Genomic DNA, 20453 nt, shown 5'->3' with positions numbered 1-20453 from the left:
CAATCACACTAAAAATAAGTACGACAAAAACAAGCTAGTTGTCATGTCTAAATGGTCCATGTACTAGAATTAGAGCTCCGAAGTGAATGCATTTTTGATGAGTCTCTCACTGTAGCACAATCTGATCTATCACCTATGGACCCTTCCTTAACCAACCAAAAGAACCTGCATACCACTGAATCAAGAGTCCCCCCCCGTGATAATGCTAAATTACACCAATCAACAATGCTACGAGCATCAAGAAGCTCTGTTGTTGAAATCTTTAGTTGCTCCTTAACTAGAGCTCTCTTTACACATGCCCCTTCTCCATCATGTTCCCCTTTTCCATGGCCGGACTCAAAAAAACTCCAAATATGAGGCACCCCTCTCTCTACGTGCATCCTACACAACCAATAAAACATGCAAGCATTCTTGAATTGACCTGTATAGTTATCTGACCAAATGATACGTCTATCGATGGCAATTGCATGCTCATGTAAGATATCAAAAACAATCTCAAAATAATGTTGCACAAACTCATGAGAGTGAGATCTATCATCACTCATATAAAAATGATACTCTCTAATAATCTTTCGATTATCTTCTGCACTATCAGGGGCATGTCTATATGCTATGTGAACAAAAATTGCAACCTGAATGGAGTTGTAATACTAAGATTGTGTCTCATTTTGAGGTTGCAATGTGTAGTTCTCAGAAAAATCAACAACTGATATAATAGTGCCAATGGGAAAAGTCTCCTTACACATTCTAAATTGTTGATCCAACCACTGACACCTGTGACTATGTCTTGCATACTTGTAAAAAAAATTTGCTTTGAAATCTAAAATAAAATTAGCCACACTGATATCTTTTCCAACCAATTCACATCTAGAGCTCTCACTCCCACTCTTCAATGTGTATTTCACTTTTTCATATACCTTTTTTTTTTGTATTGCCTTTCCAAGATCTTGTTCGCACCCCTCATGGAAACATGTGTCAAACTTGGATAAGCCACCACATTTTGAACACTTCTCATTTAAGCAAGCATTTCTATAAAAGGAACAACCATCAACTCTATGACATAAGAGTTGATCTAGCCAGTCTCTTGATGATTTTGGAAGCCCACTAGCCCCACAATCCTCCAACATTTCTTTACTATGCAAAGTAGAATGGATGGAGCGTAATAGTTCATGGTGCATAGAAAACTCAACATGATATTTGCAACAACATGTATTTCAAATTTTGAGTGGCACACAATAAAATGGCTTCAAAGATTCAAAAGCCCTTTGTGATATATGAAGACTTGGATGACTCGCTCTAAATTGTTTGAACAACATAGTTTGACTTACTTCTAAATGGTGTTTAGGATGTGGCGTGCGATCTCTGATGTCAATTCTCAACTTTAAGACATCTTTAGCATTGGGTGATACTCGTGAGTTAGAGTGCCAAAATTGTGTAATTTCTTCCTTCACATCGTTGGATAGCTTCTTATCAAAATGTGGAAGTCTCCCACCAAATGCCCATGTTTCATTTTGAAGAGGATCATCAATTTTCTCTCATCGACTAAGTGCTCTTCTCAACGTAGTAAAATTTAGATTCAAATCAATACAAGTTTGACTCATATATCTACCATTTCTCAAATGATGACTTACCAAAGAGGTTGTAATGACCCTTCGAGCAGCTCTATTATTCTTCTCTCTACTATTTTTCCCAATCTATTGAGAGCACTGAAAAAATTCTTCATGATAATGGCATTTCTTTCCAACTTTTTATTGATATGAATCTTCAATTTGGAAAGCATAGGTCTCATATTTTGCATCTTTAATAAGTGCATGAAAAGCTAACATTTCTCTACCACTGTCTTGTTGCCGAAAAATATCTAATATAGTCTTGAAGCCCATAACCGAATGGTTCTTTCTGATTTTTTTCCTTCCAAACTAGAAATGATCATTTCATCAATTTCAATTATCCATTTTGGTGTTTTAGAACCTTCATGCCGATTATAATTAGGAGATATGTAAGGTTCTTCTGCATTAGGTTCCTGTGCATTGTCATCTTCAACATGGTCAATTATGCAATTTGGATTATGACTTGGTGGCATTTCTTCTTCAAAATTTTCATTCTCCACATTTTCAATTTCGGCATTATCGTTTTCAATAGGTACATCTTCATTTCCCAACTATACATATTCATTATCTGATTCTATAATTTCACCTTTGATTAATTCATCATCAACTTGACTGATATTTAGCATACCTTGTCTTTTTCTTCAGTGTTTCATTTTGTCCCTTTCTCTATATGTCGCAATGTCTTCATTGGATATCTTCCTTTTGCATTTATCCTTTCGATGACTTTTGCTTCCCATTCAAATGAAAAATTCGAACACCTAAGGTTATATTTTCAAAAAAAAATTTGATTAGTTGGACCCCAAAACGTGACTTTTTTCAAAACCCGTGAAAAAAAAGTGAAAAAGTGATGTTGTCGGGTCTATAGGGACAGGAAATTATTGGGAATTGGTGCCAGTAAAATCAAATATCCGATCCTAAATCGGATATCCGATATTGCAAAGTGAATTTTTGGAGGGAAAACTTGCTATAATTTCCCTCTTTTTCCATAATTATATTAATATTATCAAAATCAAAACTTGCTATAAATTTTTGACTTTGGTTTATTACTAAGCTAATAGTATAGTAGTATTAATATATAATAGTATTAATAGTATAATAGTATTAATATAAAGTATCAATAGTATTAACATATAATAGTATTAATATAGCTATAGTATCAATATTATTATACCCATAATAGTATTAATATTATTACTATAGATATAATAGTGTAAATATTTACTGTTTATTTATATTATTATTAATATAGCTATAATAGTATTATTATTATTACTATAGATATGATAATATTAATATTTAATGTTTATTTATATTATTATTATTATCATAAAATAGTATAAATACTATATATATATATCCTTTCATTTTTTAACCCATATACATACGAATGATTTGAATATGTTTGTAGGGGTATTAGGACCCCTAGGGACATATGTCATCATTTAATAGGTCAAAGAGGGTCGTAGGTCACCCTATGACCCCCTTTGACCCATATGGCCCATTTGAATATGTCCCTAGGACCCTTAGGGACATATGTCATTTTTTAATGGGTCAAAGGGGGTCATAGGGCACCCTATGACCCCCTTTCACCCATATGAACGATTCGAATATATCCTTAGGGATCCTACGACCTCTAAGGACATATGTCATCATTTAATGGGTCAAAGGGTATCATAGGTCACCCTGTGACGCCCTTTGACCCATATGAATGATTCGAATATGTCCCTAGGGGTTATAGGACCCCTAGAGACATATGTCATCGTTTAATGGGTCAAAGAGAGTCATAGGTCACCTTATGACCCCCTTTGACCCATATGAATGATTCAAATATGTCCCTAGGGCTCCTAGGACCCCTAGGGACATATGTCATCATTTAATGGGTCAAAGGGCATCATAGGTCACCCTATGCCCCGCTTTGACCCATATGAATGATTTGAATATGTCCCTAGGGGTTATAGGACCCCTAGACACATATGTCATCGTTTAATGGGTCAAAGGGGGTCATAGGTCACCCTATGACCCCCTTTGAACCATATGAACAATTCAAATATGTCCCTAGGGATTTTAGGACCCCTAGAGACATATGTCATCATTTAATGGGTCAAAGGGGGTCATAGGTCACCCTATGACCCCCTTTGACCCATATGAAAAATTCAAATATGTCCCTAGGGGTTCTAGGACCCCTAGAGACATATGTCATCGTTTAATGGGTCAAAGGGGGTCATAAGTCACCCTATGATCTATGACCCCCTTTGACCCATATGACCCTTCGAATATGTTCCTAGGAGTCCGAGGACCCCTAGTGACATATGTTATCATTTAATGTGTCAAAGAGAGTCATAGGTCACCCTATGACCCCCTTTGACCCATATTACCCATTCAAATATGTTCCTAGGGGTTCTAGGACCCCTAGAGACATATGCTATCATTTAATGGGTCAAAGAGAGTCATAGGTCACCCTATGACCCCCTTTGACCCATATTACCCATTCGAATATGTCCCTAGGGGTCTTAGAACCACTAAGGACATATGTCATCGTTTAATGGGTCAAAGGGGGTCATAGGTCACCCTATGACCCCCTTTGACCCATATGAATGATTCAAATATGTCCTTATGGGTCCTAGGACCCCTAGGGACATATGTCATCATTTAATGGGTCAAAGGGTGTCATAAGGCACTGTATGACCCCCTTTGACCCATATGAATGATTTGAATATGTCCCTAGGGGTCTTAGAAGCCTTAGGGACATATGTCATCATTTAATAGGTCAAAGGGGGTCATAGGTCCCTTTAACCCATATGGCCCATTCGAATATGTCCCTAGGACCCTTAGGGACATATGTCATCATTTAATGGGTCAAAGGGAGGTCATAGGGCACCCTATGACCCCCTTTGACCCATATGAACAATTTGAATATGTCTTTAGGGGTCCCAGGACCCCTAAGGACATATTTCATCATTTAATGGGTCAAAGGGTGTCATAGGTCACCCTATGACCCCCTTTAACCCATATGAACGATTTGAATATTTTCTTAAGGGTCTTAGGACCCCTAGGGACATATTTGAATTGTTCATATGGGTCAAAGCAGTATATCATCATTTAATGGGTAAAAGGGGGTCATAGGTCACCCTATGACCCCCTTTGACCCATATGAACGATTTGAATATGTGCCTAGGGGTCCTAGGACTCCTAGGGACATATGTCATCGTTTAATGGGTCAAAGGGTGTCATAGGTCACCCTATGACCTCCTTTGACCCATATGAACGATTCGAATATGTCCCTAAGGGTTATAGGATTCTTAGAGACATATGCCATCGTTTAATGGGTCAAAGAAGGTCATAGGTCACCCTATGACCCCCTTTGACCCATATGAACAATTCGAATATGTCCCTAGGGGTGCTAGGACCCTTAGAGACATATATCATCATTTAATGGGTCAAAGGGGGTCACAGGTCACTTATGACCCCCCTTGATCCATATGAATGATTCAAATATGTCCTTAGGGGTCCTATGACCCCTAGCGACATATTTGAATTGTTCATATGGGTCAAAACCCCCTTTGACCCATATGACCCATTCGAATATGTTCTTAGGGGTCCAAAGACCCTTGCCAACATATGTTGTCATTTAATGGGTCAAAGAGGGTCATAGGTCACCCTATGACCCCCTTTGACCCATATTACCCATTCGAATATGTTCCTAGGGGTTCTAAGACCCCTAGAGACATATGTCATCATTTAATTGGTCAAAGCGAGTCATAGGTCACCCTATGACTCCCTTTGACCCATATTACCCATTCGAATATGTTCCTAGGGGTCCTAGAACCCCTATAGACATATGTCATCATTTAATGGGTCAAAGGGACCTATGACCCCCTTTGACCCATATTACCCATTCGAATATGTCCCTAGGGGTCCTAGGACCCCTGGAGACATATGTCATCATTTAATGGGTCAAATGGGGTCATAGGTCACCTTATGACCCCCTTTGACCCATATGAACGATTCAAATATGTACCTCAGGGTCCTAAGACCTGTAGGGACATATATGGTCATTTAATCGATCAAAAGGGGTCATAGGTCACCTTATGACCCCCTTTGACCCATATTAACCATTGTAATATGTCCCTAGGGCTCTTGGGACCCCTAAGGACATATGTCATTGTTTAATGCATCAAAGGGGGTCAATGGTTGACCTATGACTCCCTTTGACTCATATATATTAATAATATACATATCTATTAATAACATACATATATATATATATATATATATATATATTTCATTATTATATTTAATAAAAATATTACGTTATTATATATAGATTAATAACATATATATATATATGTATTACTTTATTATATTTAATAAAAATATTATGTTATTATATATATATATATATATATATATATTAATAACATACATATTAATATAATAATATATATAATACATATTATATTTAATGAAAATATTACGTTATTATATTTAGTAAAAATAATAATAATATAAATTATATTTATAGATTGTAATAAGATTAACATAATATATTAGTATATATTGTTAGATTATATCTTATATCTTTACATTACGTTATTATATATATATAATATATTAAAATACATCTTTACATAGTAATATAAGTGAAATAATTTAGAAATAATAAGTTGTGACGTTTAAACCCAATTTTCCCTCCAAAATGGGTTGAGATTTTAAATTTGCCCACCTCAACATATCGGATATCCGATTTATAATTAGGTATCCAATTTAAAATTGGATATCCGAATTGCAATTGAATATCTGATTAGACTTGGTAAATACCAAGCCTACCTGGTAAACCCAAAAGACGTGTTTGAAGAGGGTTTTAGTGATACTCAGACTTCGGGTAGCCATCTGACAATGTTATTTTGATCAAAATTGAATAAAATGAATTTTTTTTTATAATATCGATCTCTTGATTCCATAAATATAATTTCTGTCAAATTTTGAGTTCGATAAGTATTTATTAGTTAATTATTAATGAAGATAATTGTAAAGTGTTGATTGACATACTGATTGAAAAATAGCTATAACTTTCAAACGGTATAACATTTTTTAAATCTAAAAGTTGCGTCACATTCTATACTTTGGCTAGTATAAGAAAAAAAAAATTTTAATTTGGTAAAATTTTCTATTAGTTAGGGTGGTCAGACACGGGACTTTTTTTTTCTGAAAAAGTTTTGGTAGAAAATTCATAGTTAATTATTTATTTGGAATAAAAATACCGAAAAATATGCATCACATCCGGGCATGAGTCTACTTTTCATATCTATAATTATATTTAAAAAATATTATGATTTGATTTTGATTAAGGTGGTCAGACATACACCTACTTTTTATTTTTGCCCTGAAATTTTCTTAGTAATGCATTAAAATTCAAACTTTTGATCAATTAATTTATTTTTCTCCTAATAAGGCCTGGTAGTTTAGAAACTATATTCAATTTCTTATAGATTATTTTCTTACAACTTTTCGATATAAAGTCCATAACCACTTCAAAATTATGTGTCAAGTTGACATAAACCTGATTTACTGATTTTTCACTGTCATTTAAGGCCATAGTTTGGTACACCATGATTCTGCACATACCCATGTACTTATTAAATATAAATTTTTTTGTTAAATATATTGTAGGAGATTAGAACGAATATGAAGTAATGTTTTATGTTGTGAATGTCATGATGGAATTAAGAGTAGTTGATACATCCATGTTTTAATACTCAATGATTCGATAACTACTACATTATCTTGACTATTTAAACATTAAAATTTCACTAACAAAGATATGAGGCATTTTCACCTGATGATAAGGGTGTTGATTTTGGTACCTCAATGATTAGGTTTTATGCTTTTAGACAATTCAGTATTCCTTAATTGGTGATGTTTATGATGTTAGGTATATGTATACCTGTTGGGTGGTTGTTATGCATGAGGTCAATGGCAAGCATCCATTGTGCAATTCCTCTCTTGAAAAGCTAATCTTTTGGGATCAACTCCAAGGTTCAGTATTTGTCTTGTGACGTACCAAAATTTTCTTAGTTGAAGATAAATGTGATTTTTCATGAGAAGGCCTGTGTTGGTTCTATTATGATCTCAGAATGAAGTAAAAATGTTTGTTGTCTCAAAATAATACACAAAAGAACAATGTTTTTGTATTTTTTGTTTTTTTAATGAATGCAATTCTAACAGTTCAACTAAAATGAGTTCCTATCCTAACAAGGGGTTAGCAAAGAAAATAAAAAAATTGAAAGAAAATAACATGAAATTGAAATAACTTGAAATTGAAATCCTAAATAGACATAAGCTATAGAAAACAACATGTTGCAAGTTGAACTTTTGAAGAAATCGATAGGAAACCAATAAAAATAGGAGCAACGCTTCCTAGAATCCACTGAAGCAATCATTGGTGAGAAACTTTAACAATTGTATCATATTTCACCTTTCATCAAATTGCAAGGCCATGAAAAGTGTACTCATGCGAGACAAAAGGATATGCAGGCACAATTTGATGATATATTCTCAAGCTCGATACATTAGTGAAATTTGTAAATTTGTAGCAAACACTAGAACTAAAAGATCACAAAACCAAAAAAAATGCAATAAACCTTTGGCTCAATCATAATCTCATGAACAAAATTCACAAAACAATGATACATTCAGGCAAAAATCACTACACTCCAAATGCGAGCACCAAAAGCATAATTTTATTGCATAATAATGATGGCCTTTGTTACATATTACAATGGGGTATTTATAAAAAATTGTCTTCTCAATTTGTGTTGAGAGTGAGAGATATTCTTCATGTAATAAAATGCTTTTAAACAATAAAACAAATTAAATATATACAATCTAACAATTAATCTAGTGCTTAGAGGGACTCCATCCATATTTTATTCATTAATTGGATGCATGAGCCCTTTACATGTCAAAAACAAAGAAAATATGAGAGAAGAAATAGGAGGAAGCCTTCAGTCAAAGTAGGAGTGTCTAGAGGTGCCAAAATTAGAAGCTGGTCCTTCACTAGGTGTGTGTCAAAGTTAAACTACTGTCAAAATGAATTTTCAATGCATAAAAAGTGTTATTTTTGGAACAACCAGTTAATTGTTGGTACACCTCTGAATTGTGGAGCTACAGAGCTGCAAACCTGTGCACCTTAGAAGCTCAATTTGCCAAAAAATCAAAGTTCTCAATTTTGAAAATGGTTTCTAGGTTTTTCTCAAATGGGGTTTTAGATCACTTTTTGTGTACACTATTTTGCCCATTTTTGATGGTTTATACCCTCTTTATAGCCAATCACTTTCATAAACTTACACTCCTCTTGCTTCTTCAATCTAAAATCTTAAGGCACCTGTGTTGAATCTTGTCATTAATAGTTGCATAAGGTGAGGAACCTATTCCGCTTCATGCATCGAACCCCTATATCTTCGACCTTTGTCTTCTCTCTAACTTCCCTATCCTTCTCGGCAAGAAACCAAGTGATCTAGATTATCCAAAATGATCAAATGTTTGAAACTTTTTCATGTTTGACACTCGTGATTTGTACATGCATTCTAGCATGATAATTAGGGTTAATCAAGTAACCTAAAAGTCTAAGTTGGACTAGGTTAGTGACCTTTTTGCTAATCAATTAGTAATCGAGATTAATTACCCTAATCAAGATTAATGAGTAATTTGCATTTTTGAAGGTTGTTAGAAAGTCCTAAAATTTCTAAGCTTTTGTTAAGTCTCTTATTAGTCCTAGGAGCCAAAAATCATGAAAAATAAATACCTAAGGGGTATGAGTATGGGTTGGAGGCATTTTCCACCCCCCTAGCCCCTTTTGTTGACTTTTATAGTCACCCAAAAATCCCATTTTTTCTTTATTGCAAAAATTGAATATTTTCATCATGAGTTGGATAACTTTAACTCCACCTTAAGGTTAGCCTTATGACTAGTTGAGTTAGAAGACTCTAGAACATTTAGCTAAGTGGGGGAGTTATTACTTTTTGAAAGTGGTTGAGTTAGTGTCTTATTTAGAGGCAAATTTGAGAGAGAAGGAGTGTTCACCCAACCTCTAGTTTTATAGAGCAATCCAGGATTGAAGGAGAAGGAGAAGGAAGGGAAACTCATCTCAAATTATTCAATTTTCATAACCTTATTATGAAGGTAGGAACCCTTCGAGCTCTTTTTCTTGATGTTGTGTTCATGGTTAAGTCATTTTGTTTGCATATGTATGTTCGTGTGTTTGTTGGATATGTTTGAGAGAGATTTAAATGGGTTTTTTTTTAATGGTTTTCCATTGTATTAGCATTACTCACCCTCGAATAGGGAAAAAGTGACCATGTATGGGAGGAGGTCTTTAATTGGACTTTGATAGTGCAGAGTCTCTTCTCAGGATGAGGAGAGGGGGAGAGACTAGGGTGTTATAGGCCCCTACTCGTTAGCACAAATTATGTTTTGAGTTTTGAAATTTATGAAATGGAACAATAGAAGTTCTTGAGTTATAGCCTCAAAAGGGCACTTGTTATGGTGTTGTGGTCAATGTCTCCTATTGGAAAAATCCACCTTCTCCCTAGTATGGTTCAATGTTGAACCTGTTGTGCAAACCTGAATGGGAGTGAATGTTTGAAATTGTCTTCATGTTAAGATTGCTTGGCTCCCGATCAATTTCATTCTCTCCACAGTTACCTTGATGTGTTTGTAGATTTTTGAAATGACTACCCTATTTAAATTTAGAAAATTTAGAGTTTCTATTTAAATTCAAATATTGGAAGATTTCTCCTTAGGATAAGGATCCCATTGTAAAAATGTGATTGTTAAACTTATTGTGGAAATGACTACAATCTCGGGTTTTCTTCCCTAGTTCTTTTTCGAGGGAGTCGTTGAATCAGATGATTGAATTAAAAAAAGTTGAGTATGTTCCTTTCATATGATATTTCTTGTAATTCAGTTTATATGCATGTGCTTATCGAAAAGTAGATACAATGACGTTTTACCCTTTTCTGTGGCATTCTTATGGTTCAAAATTGTATTCATTTGATTAGTGTTAAATTAGATAAAATGACAATATATATTGAGTTATGCAATTTGAGTTCAAAATATGTTAAAGAAAATTCGGTGTTTGATTAGCACATCATTTCGTAATTTTCATGAATGTTAAGTAAAAATATTCAACTCTCTATTCAAGTATTACATTAACCCTATTATCACTTTATATATATATATATATATATATATATATATATATATATATATATATATATATATATATATATATATATAACCCCCTTGGTTAAATAGATATGTTTTGCTCAAATCCATCACTTTAAAAAAAAAAAAATTATTTTCCCTTAAACATGAAAAATATATTTGGCATTCAAAATCTACACTTAGAAAAAAAATAATGGGCTAAAAAAAATCTAATCCCTAGAGCAAATATGCTCTTTGGAATTTGTATGGGGAAGAAGTTAATTTCCCTTTTCAACAGAGAATTTTAAATTCTTTTAAATATATTAGTTGAACATAATAGGTATTTTAAATTTAAATTTAAAAAAAAAACATTAAAATATATTTCTAACATATCCTACCCACTAAACTTTTTACCATAACTACATTTTTTTTTCCAAAATCCTATCTAACCATCCGACATGACATGACAAGAGGGAATAAAGTTGCTGTTTTGATTTCACATTAATTAAAGTTTGGTATTCTTTTTCTTTCCCTTTCTTAAATTCAATAATTTTTTTTAAAAAGAACTCTTTTTTCATCTCTTGCAACATTTTTTTAAGCCCACCTTTTTGGGTTAGCTTTTAACATGGGTAGCATGGGGGGAAGGTAGTTAGGCTTGGAGTTAGTGTGGGGTAGATGGTAAAGGTTATATTAATTAATGAGCTGTTAGTGGGAATAGGTTAGTAAAAATTTAATTGCCAGTAATTAGAAAAAGGTAAAAGTAAGTTTAGGTAATATTAATTTAATCATTAAAATGTTAGTTTATTAATTGTTTTAATATTTATTTATTTTATTAAAAGTATAGTTAGTGATTATTGTTAAAGTTGGATGTAATTAATTAGTTTATAAATTTTGTTTTAATATTATAGTGAAGTGTTAGGTGGAAAGTTAATTTTATTTTGGGTTAAGATATTTTATTAAAAATATTAAAATTGTGTAAAATTTATTAGATAATGTTAATAGTTAAAGTTAAAATATAATAGATGATAATATTAGTATAGTTAGGTATTTTTTTTTTGAAATATTAAAATTATATTAGTTAGTAAGTATGTGAGTTTAGAGAGTTAGTGGTTTGGGGTTAGATTAGTATTTTATTAAAGATGTTAGAAGTTAGGATATATTTTTTAAGTTTTAAATGTTAGTATTAGTATTAGATTTTAATTAGTTAGAGTTAGTTGTTATTTAAGTTAGTATTAATGTTAGATTTTAATTATAGGAAATGTTAGATTATAATTAGTGTTAGATTATATTTAGTTTAGTTAATAAGTAAGTTATTAAGGTTATTTGCTCGTTAAGTATTTATTTAATATGTTTTATTTGATGGGTTAGTGAGTAATAAAGTTAGTTAGGTGTAAGGTGAGTTACTTAAGAGTAGTTAGTAATGTTAATTTGAATTTTCGTATATCCGTATCTTTAAGACTTCAAGGGTTTGAACCCGTACACTATCTGGAGATGACAACTTTGCATCTTAATGATATGTTTTTGAAACTCACTTTAATCCTATGTCATTTTCCATAACTTGATCAGCGTACCATGCATCAACTTAGTAGATTAATTATTCAAAAAAAAATTGTTGGTGTATTTTTGCTCGGTATTTTGGGCATGACATCTTACTATTTTTATGACATTTTTTTAATAATATATAAACACCATTTTATAGAGTTCAAAGTCAAGAATATTCTCATATAGAGTTTATATTGTTTAGATTAGATATAGTATATTTTAACACTCGAGAAAATGTCAAATTTTAGAAAGGAAAAATATTTAAATCATATCAAAAAAATTTAAAAATCACATGACATTCTAGAGGAGAGAGTCCTCTTCAAGAATGTATAATTTTTCTTTCGGTTAGAAAAGATTTGTTTTTAGATTTGTGATGGAAGATGAAAACTATTGATCTTAGATGAGTTAATTTTGAATCATTATAAAAGATAAAATATAGGTCTAAAGCCAATTATATTTTTTTATTGTTCTAGTTGTATATGTTATCTATAACATAATCTAAGATCAAAGGGAAATAAGTTTATTTCCACATTATTTTGTGGTGGGAACTAAACCCCTAATTTTCAGCATTTTTCAACAAGTAAAAAATTATCTTCAAAAATTAGGAAACTATATCGATTCTTATTCCAAATAATTATTAAAAAATATAATCCTAACATTCATCCATTTCTACACATATCATTAGTTTATTTCAATATCAAATTCTAAATAATACTACCAATTTTATGTCATTAAAGATGACCATTTATACTTTTGTTAGCCTTTTCCTTTGTAAAATGGTGACATAGGTTTGTGCTTTTACCCATGTATCATCACCACATAATAGAAAACCGTGTTCCATGAGTAGACAATTAAAAATATAGTACAAAGGATCAAGGAGAACATAAAAGTTTAAATCTTAATTTTTTAATCATCACATGATGACCTCCTTCCTATTAAGATTAAATAATACTTAATCTTAGTATAGTAAAATGTGAATATATTTGACTATATTTCGATCATTTATGCATGAAAGGTTAGAATATCTAACAGAACCATTTGTTATAGTAGTTAAAATTCATTAACCTAGTGATTGTTTTAGGATATATGTTATCCCTCAATTGATTATATTTAGATTTGAATGCATGTTTTGATAGTCACACTAGAATATTGTTCTATGTGTTTTTTGGATAGTCTCAATATGTTTGCAATGTTAGTCAACTTAGAAGTGCATTTTTCTCAAGAACATTATTTATTCCACAAGGAATATATGTAGATTTAAATGTCATTATCACCTAGATAATTTTTATATAGATATCAATAGCAGAAGCTTCTAGGTTATCTCTTGATGCCCCATCAAATTTCATTTTCAAAAAATTCACACAACAGAATAGACATTTAATTTTTCTTATGTCTTTAGAAAGAACATTAACACCTAGGGATGATATAGTGAAAGGTGAGATAGACAAAAAATTTCAATTTTTGATAATTCTAATGCCTCACTGTGAAAAGGAGTAGTTTCATGATTTATTTATCACAAAGTTATTGACTACCTCTAATATGGACATCTTAATGGAAACTAATTCTTATTAACTAGCGTGACATTTTCCCTAAAAAATTAATTTTTCAATTCCCACTGTATTGAACATATTATGATTATGATAGAGCACTTTGAGATGCTAGAAAAATTGAATTGAAAGAGAGGTTTGGAAAGTCTTGAGACATTCACACAAGGTGTTGGGTCATGGCATTTATAGGTTCAATTTAGTCATGACATGTGATCAATATTTTCTTGTAAATGGGAATTATTAAAAAACAAAGTGGTCAATTATTTCATTTTCTTCAATACATTGAACATATCTAAAAGGTTGTGCAATATTTATTTTTTCTAACATATTCTTGGTTTTAATATTTTTCCTCAGAGAAATCCACATGAAGAAAACAAATTTATGTAGGACTTAATTTTTACAATAGAATGAGAATGTCACATGTTTGAGTTTTTTTTTTAACTCCCTTTGTGTAGTTGAATTCTAACTTTGTTTGATTAAGTAATTACCAAATTTTGAAGGTTCCCAAAATAATTCATCTTGTTGGCAACTAATGTAGACTATCTTCCTTATTAGAGGGTTTTGAAAATGTGTGATTATGTCATGATCAATGGGAAGAACATAACGGTCCTTCTAAATGGCCTTCCCCAAGAATATTTTTATTGCACTAATATAATCAAGTTTAGTTTGGTACCGAAGAAATTTTTTGTTACATCGAATGAGTTATTAAAATAATTATTGTGAAAAAGTAGGGGGTATCTCATTCCATGATTCTTTGAGGGAGTTATCTCATGTTCAAGAATTGAACTTTCTTAAAATGGACACACTTGCATTTTAAGTCCTTTTAGCATCTTTTTCCATAATTCCTCTCTTGGACCATGGATAGACCTATGCTTAATGTATCTTCTCCTCTTCTACTCTTTCATTTCACTTTTTTTTTCATATCTCATTTTGTGGCATTGTCTTCTAGGTATTATCACACTAGCCTTTTGACCAAATCAGCCTGTTATCTTTCTACCCTCTCCTACCACGTTCTATGGCTTGTCTGACCTATCCTCTGGGTTGAAGTTGACCAAGGTCAACATAGTATAGACTAGGTCAACCCAATTAAATATAATCCTCCCTGATCAACCTATTCCAAGACTACTTTGATCTTGGTTGACCTAGTCCTTGGTGGTTGCAGGATTCGGGGCTTGAAATTCCTCGAGTTTGCCAATTATTTAATCATACTCCTCAACTTGCCTTAGTATTTTTCCCGCCTATAAAATATTATATAAGGAGGCTTGGGGGATTTATTTTCATATCGCATCTCATTAATGGCATCTCATCCTCAAGGAATTGAAGAAATTAAGTCAAGGAGCTCAAGCATTCAAGCAAGTATGTGAGTTTTCTTTATGCATTCAAGGATTCTTTGTGAGTATTTCCTCTTCAAGATATATCTTATTGTTGGCCATAAAGGCATGCGATATATATTTATGCATTCATTATCTTAATAATTCATCCACATTTATATTCATGGCTCTTTGATGTGGATATTGTAGATCCATTACAATTGTGGAGATATCGTACCTCCTTCATACCGAACTCAGGTATACAACACAAAACATTTATAGACATTCAATTAAGGTCAATATTAATATTTTTCTTGTTATATAGTTATTTACATTTACATTTATCAATAATGGTTAATTCCTTAACCTAGGGCTTGACCAAGGAAAGCCCTCATCAAACCCCAACCCAAAATCCCTTCTTTTATGTGGTTATTTATAGGCTAGGAGAGAAAAGAATTACAAATCTAGACCTACTATTTGCAAGCTCTCTAGAGTCATCAACTTACAAGTCACAGATATGTCAACCTAGATCTAGGATGTCATTCTAGGTCAAAATTTTCTTTCACTCTTAGATTTTGGGAGATTTTTGGGTTTTCTTTGTTTTGTCATTCCATTCTAGGATCCACAATCAAAAGTTAAGAAAAATATTCAAATCCAAAATTTTTTAAGCTTAAATACATATTCCTCTATGCATTTCAAGGTGAGTCTTTCATATTTTATTTCCTTTCATATCTTTACCCTAGATTTGCATCTTAATCAGGCTATTTTTCTTTACATACCATCTTGATTTACATTCTTTAAGAAATTCATTCAATTTTACACTCACATTATCCTATCAAAGGGACTAAGATAATATATTTTATTATATGACATTCCTCTTTACAACCTAGATTTAGTATTAGCACCCTTCTCCCTTTAGTTCCTTGATAATCTAATTTGGATCATAACTGGAATCATACTTGGCTTAGTGACCCATAAAGTGGAAGTCTACATCCTATTAAAGTCCTTCCATTTCACCACTGAACATTTTGGTGGACCCAATGTGAACCCTCTTTCTTATAATTTGATATTATTATTTGGGCAATTTCTCGTATTTTTCCTTGACTTAACCAAATTGAACATTGTGTTGAACCCATTTTCTTACCCCTTTTTTTGTTTTTTGGGGTTACATTTCATTATCTCTCTTTATATGTTAGATTTTTGTGTATCTTGATCTACTTTTTTTTTGTGATTTTTAGATCTCCTTTTGTATTTCCTTTCGATGGGTCATTATCTACCCTAGATGCATAAGATGTTGATTGAATATATTGTGATATTGCTATCAAGATTTAACTGTGTGATTTTGAGTCAAACTCATTGACTCATGTTTCATGGATAGTGATTCAACATGAATCCATCTCTCATGAGAATAAATGGAACACTTAGCACTCATTGGATCTAGGTGATGCTCATAGGGGTGAAGCATAGAGACTTCTCGAGGGGTCACCCATCCTAGTACTACTCCAACTTGAGCACACTTAACTACAGATTTTCCTCCATGGTTAAACCCAAAGATTCAATATATTCCCTAATTAAGACTCATCTTTCTAAATATGATCAACAAGTATTCATTAATGGCAACACTATTTGGGATAAAATTATTGATCATAACTTTGACTATGAAAAAGATGACATGATGATTGACATCTTTTCTTTTTCAACATAACAAGCCTTATGTCTCTTCTTCTCCTAATCTTCCTCTAAGTGAGAAAGATGACATCATGACTCACAAGAGAGATGTACCAAAGCTAAATAAAGAGAACTATTTTTCATAACAAACCTTGATGAGGCTATATTTATCTAGTATCAGTGATTTTTCTATCAACTTTGTGGATAATGAGTATGCAAAGGTAAAAACTACTCCTCTAATAGCTGATCAATTGAAGAAAAAACAAGAAAACAATCAAGCAATTTTGAAGATTTCCTTAGCCCTAAGCTATGTTGATTTTTATGAACTAAAAGATTGTGATGCTACAAAGAAAATGTGGTACAAATTGAAATCATAAATGGAGGTGATGAAAATATTTTGAGAGGAAAATCAGAGAGCCTGAGAGGTAAATTTGATGGTATGAGAATGATGGAAGGTGAGAGTAAAGTGTAATATTGCACAAGAGTCAAAGACATTATTAATGCTATTTTTTCTAAAAATAGAGAAATCAAAGATAAAATTGTGATAAGAAAGGTATTGAGGACTCTACTCCCTATATATTTCATTAGAGTGTCTATAATTCAAGAAGTGAAATGTGCACCAAGTAACACTTTGAACTTGGAAGGTGTAATTGGTAGACTAATTTCTTTTGAGATGTCTAACTTTGATAACTATACACTTGCTACTATTGAATCTTTATTTAAGTCAAAATTAGTTTTTAGGAAAAGAAAATGAAAACATGTGAAGAGTGATAGTGGTAGTTTTGATGATGAGGTTGATGAACTTGAAGTCCTTATTGCAAAACAATTTGGAAGAGGAAAAGGAAAATACAAAGATAAACTACCCATTATCTATTTTTATGTTAAAAAGTCTGTCATAATGTTACTAGGTGCCTTGACAAGGAGTATAAGGATGAAAGAAAGGAATGAAAGTACAAAGGAAGAAGAGATTATAGAGACTACAAGAGAAAAAAAGATGAAAATGGTAAGAAATCTTCTTATATATGCTAAAGAAGAAAATAAAAATGAATATGAAAATAATGATGATGAAGTTGTCTATACTTCTATCAAAGAAGATTCTGATGAAGATGAAAAAATTGTATTGATCTCATATGTAAACAAAATTTATAGATGGATAATTGATAGTGGATGTTCAAATCATATGAATAGTGATAAAGATAAATTTGAGAATATTGGTCCATACATAGGTCGATTTGTTAAATTTGGTAATCATAGTCCATGTCTTGTAAAAGGTAACACTACTATTCAACTAACTGACAAGATAAAATGTGACAATGTTTAGTGGGTTGAAGGACTTAACTATAATCTGTTGAGTATTTCATAGTTCAAAAAATTTAGTTATAGAGTCAAATTCCATAATAGGAAGGCCAAATAGATGATGTTAATGGTACATTGATTGGAAGTGGTGATCAGACAAGAGGTAACTTTCTCTATCTAGATGTATCTAATGAGACATGTTTTTTTGCACAATAAGAAGATGTTTGGTTATGGCACAAGAGTTTATGCCATGTAAACTTTGAAAATTTGTTGAATATCACTAAAATGAAGAAAGTAAGAGGGTTTCCTAAACTAAAGAAGCCTGATAATGCTATGTGTAAACAATGTCAGTTGGGAAAAATGACCAAGTCTAGTTTTAAGAGAAAAACATACACTTCTACTAATATTTTGGAGTTGGTTCATATGGACCTATGTGGACTTATTGATGTTCAAAGATATTGTGGAGATACACATTTCATTCTATTTGTTGATGACTACTCTAGGATGATGACCGAGATGTTCCTTAAAGCTAAATCTGACACTTTTCAATTATTCAAGTGGTATTTAGCCAGATTTGAAAAAGAAACAAGGAAGAGCCTAAAGTCATTAAGATCTAACAAAGGTGGTGAATTCATTTCAAATGATTTCAATACATTATACAATGATAGGGGAATTAAAAGATAGATATTAGCACCGAGGACCTCTCATTAGAATGGGATAGTTGAAAGGAGAAAGAGATCAATAATGGACTATGCAAGAACATTCATGATGGAGAAGAGTGTATCAAAGAAGTATTGGAGAGAAGTTGTTAGTACTATTCTCGACACCCTAAATAGATTATAGTATGAAATAAGTATTGGAGAGAAGTTTTTAGTACTATTCTCCACACCCTAAATAGAGCACAAGTCAAGAAATGTACAAATGCTACACCTTTTGAACTATGATATGGATATGCTCCTAATGTGGAATTTTTCAAAAAATTTGGAAGTAGATGCTTTATACTTAAAGATAATAGGAATGGAAAAATTGATGCAAAGTGTGATGAAGGTATATTCCTAAGATATTTCACCAAGAGCAAAGCTTACAAGTGTTTGAACTCTAACACTAACAAAGTTGTGGAAAGCACAAATGTGAAAATTGATGAGTTTGTAGAAAGAAGTGACACTGCATGCAAATTAGAGCCTAAAGACTACAATACATTCATCTATATGTATTATGGTTCTCCTAGCACTCCAAATGAACAAGAAAATATGTAGTGTAACAAATTGTCGAACAACAATTACTGGGTGTCATTAAATATACTAAAATTGCCAAGTCATGAATAGGAAAATTGATCATCATATAGAAAATTTTGAGCATGTAGAAGATGAACTAGAACTTGAACAAGAAAGAGAAAATGAGATTATTTTCCAAGATGAACCTGTAGAAGAACATAGAAGTAAACCACCTGTGCTAGCAAAGTTTATATAAAGACATCACAAACCTAAACAAGTTATTGGTGATGTTGAATTAAGTGTTATGAAAAGAAAAAGACTCAAAGATGACACATGATTACTTTTTGAATTTGAGCCCAACATAGTAAAAGATGCTTTAGACAATGAAGATTGGATTCAAGTAATGAACAAGGAAATTAACCAAATTGAGAAGAAGAACAATACTTGGACTTTAGTGCCAGGACCTAAAGACCAAAATGCCATTGGAACAAAGTGGGTTTTTAGAAAATGACTCACTAAAAATCGTGAAATAACAAGAAAAAAAGCAAGACTAGCATGCAAAGGACATGATGAAGAAGAATTAGTTGAAATATGGAGAAACTTTTTCTCTTGTGGCAAGTCTTGAACGAGTAAAAACTCTGCTTGCATATTCAGCCTACAAGAATTTCAAGGTATATCAAATGGATGTCAAATCTATATTTTTGAATGGTGTACTTGAGGAAGAAGTTTACATTGAAAAACCTAAAGGATTTGTAGATCCAAACAATAAGAATATGGTATGTAAACTAAACAAAGCACTTTAGGGATTGAAACAAGCCCCAAGAGAATAGTATGAAAGACTACATAGCTATTTGGTGAAGATTGGTTTTGAAAGGACAAATGATAAAAACAATCTATATTTGAAGAAAGGTAAGGACATTGAAGTACTCATATCTGAAATATTTTTTAATGAAATTATATTTGGAGGAAGATAATCGTTGTGCAAATCATTTGTTGATGAAATGAAGAAGGAATTTCAAATGTATATGTTTGGTGAAATCATATTCTTTGCTGGATTACAAGTAT

This window comes from Cupressus sempervirens, chromosome 3, assembly GCF_028749045.1.
Source record: "Cupressus sempervirens isolate cs-2001-9-10 chromosome 3, ASM2874904v1, whole genome shotgun sequence".
Taxonomy (NCBI): Eukaryota; Viridiplantae; Streptophyta; class Pinopsida; order Cupressales; family Cupressaceae; genus Cupressus; species Cupressus sempervirens.
The sequence above is the reverse complement of the archived record's forward strand: the minus strand, read 5'-3'. Positions refer to the sequence as shown.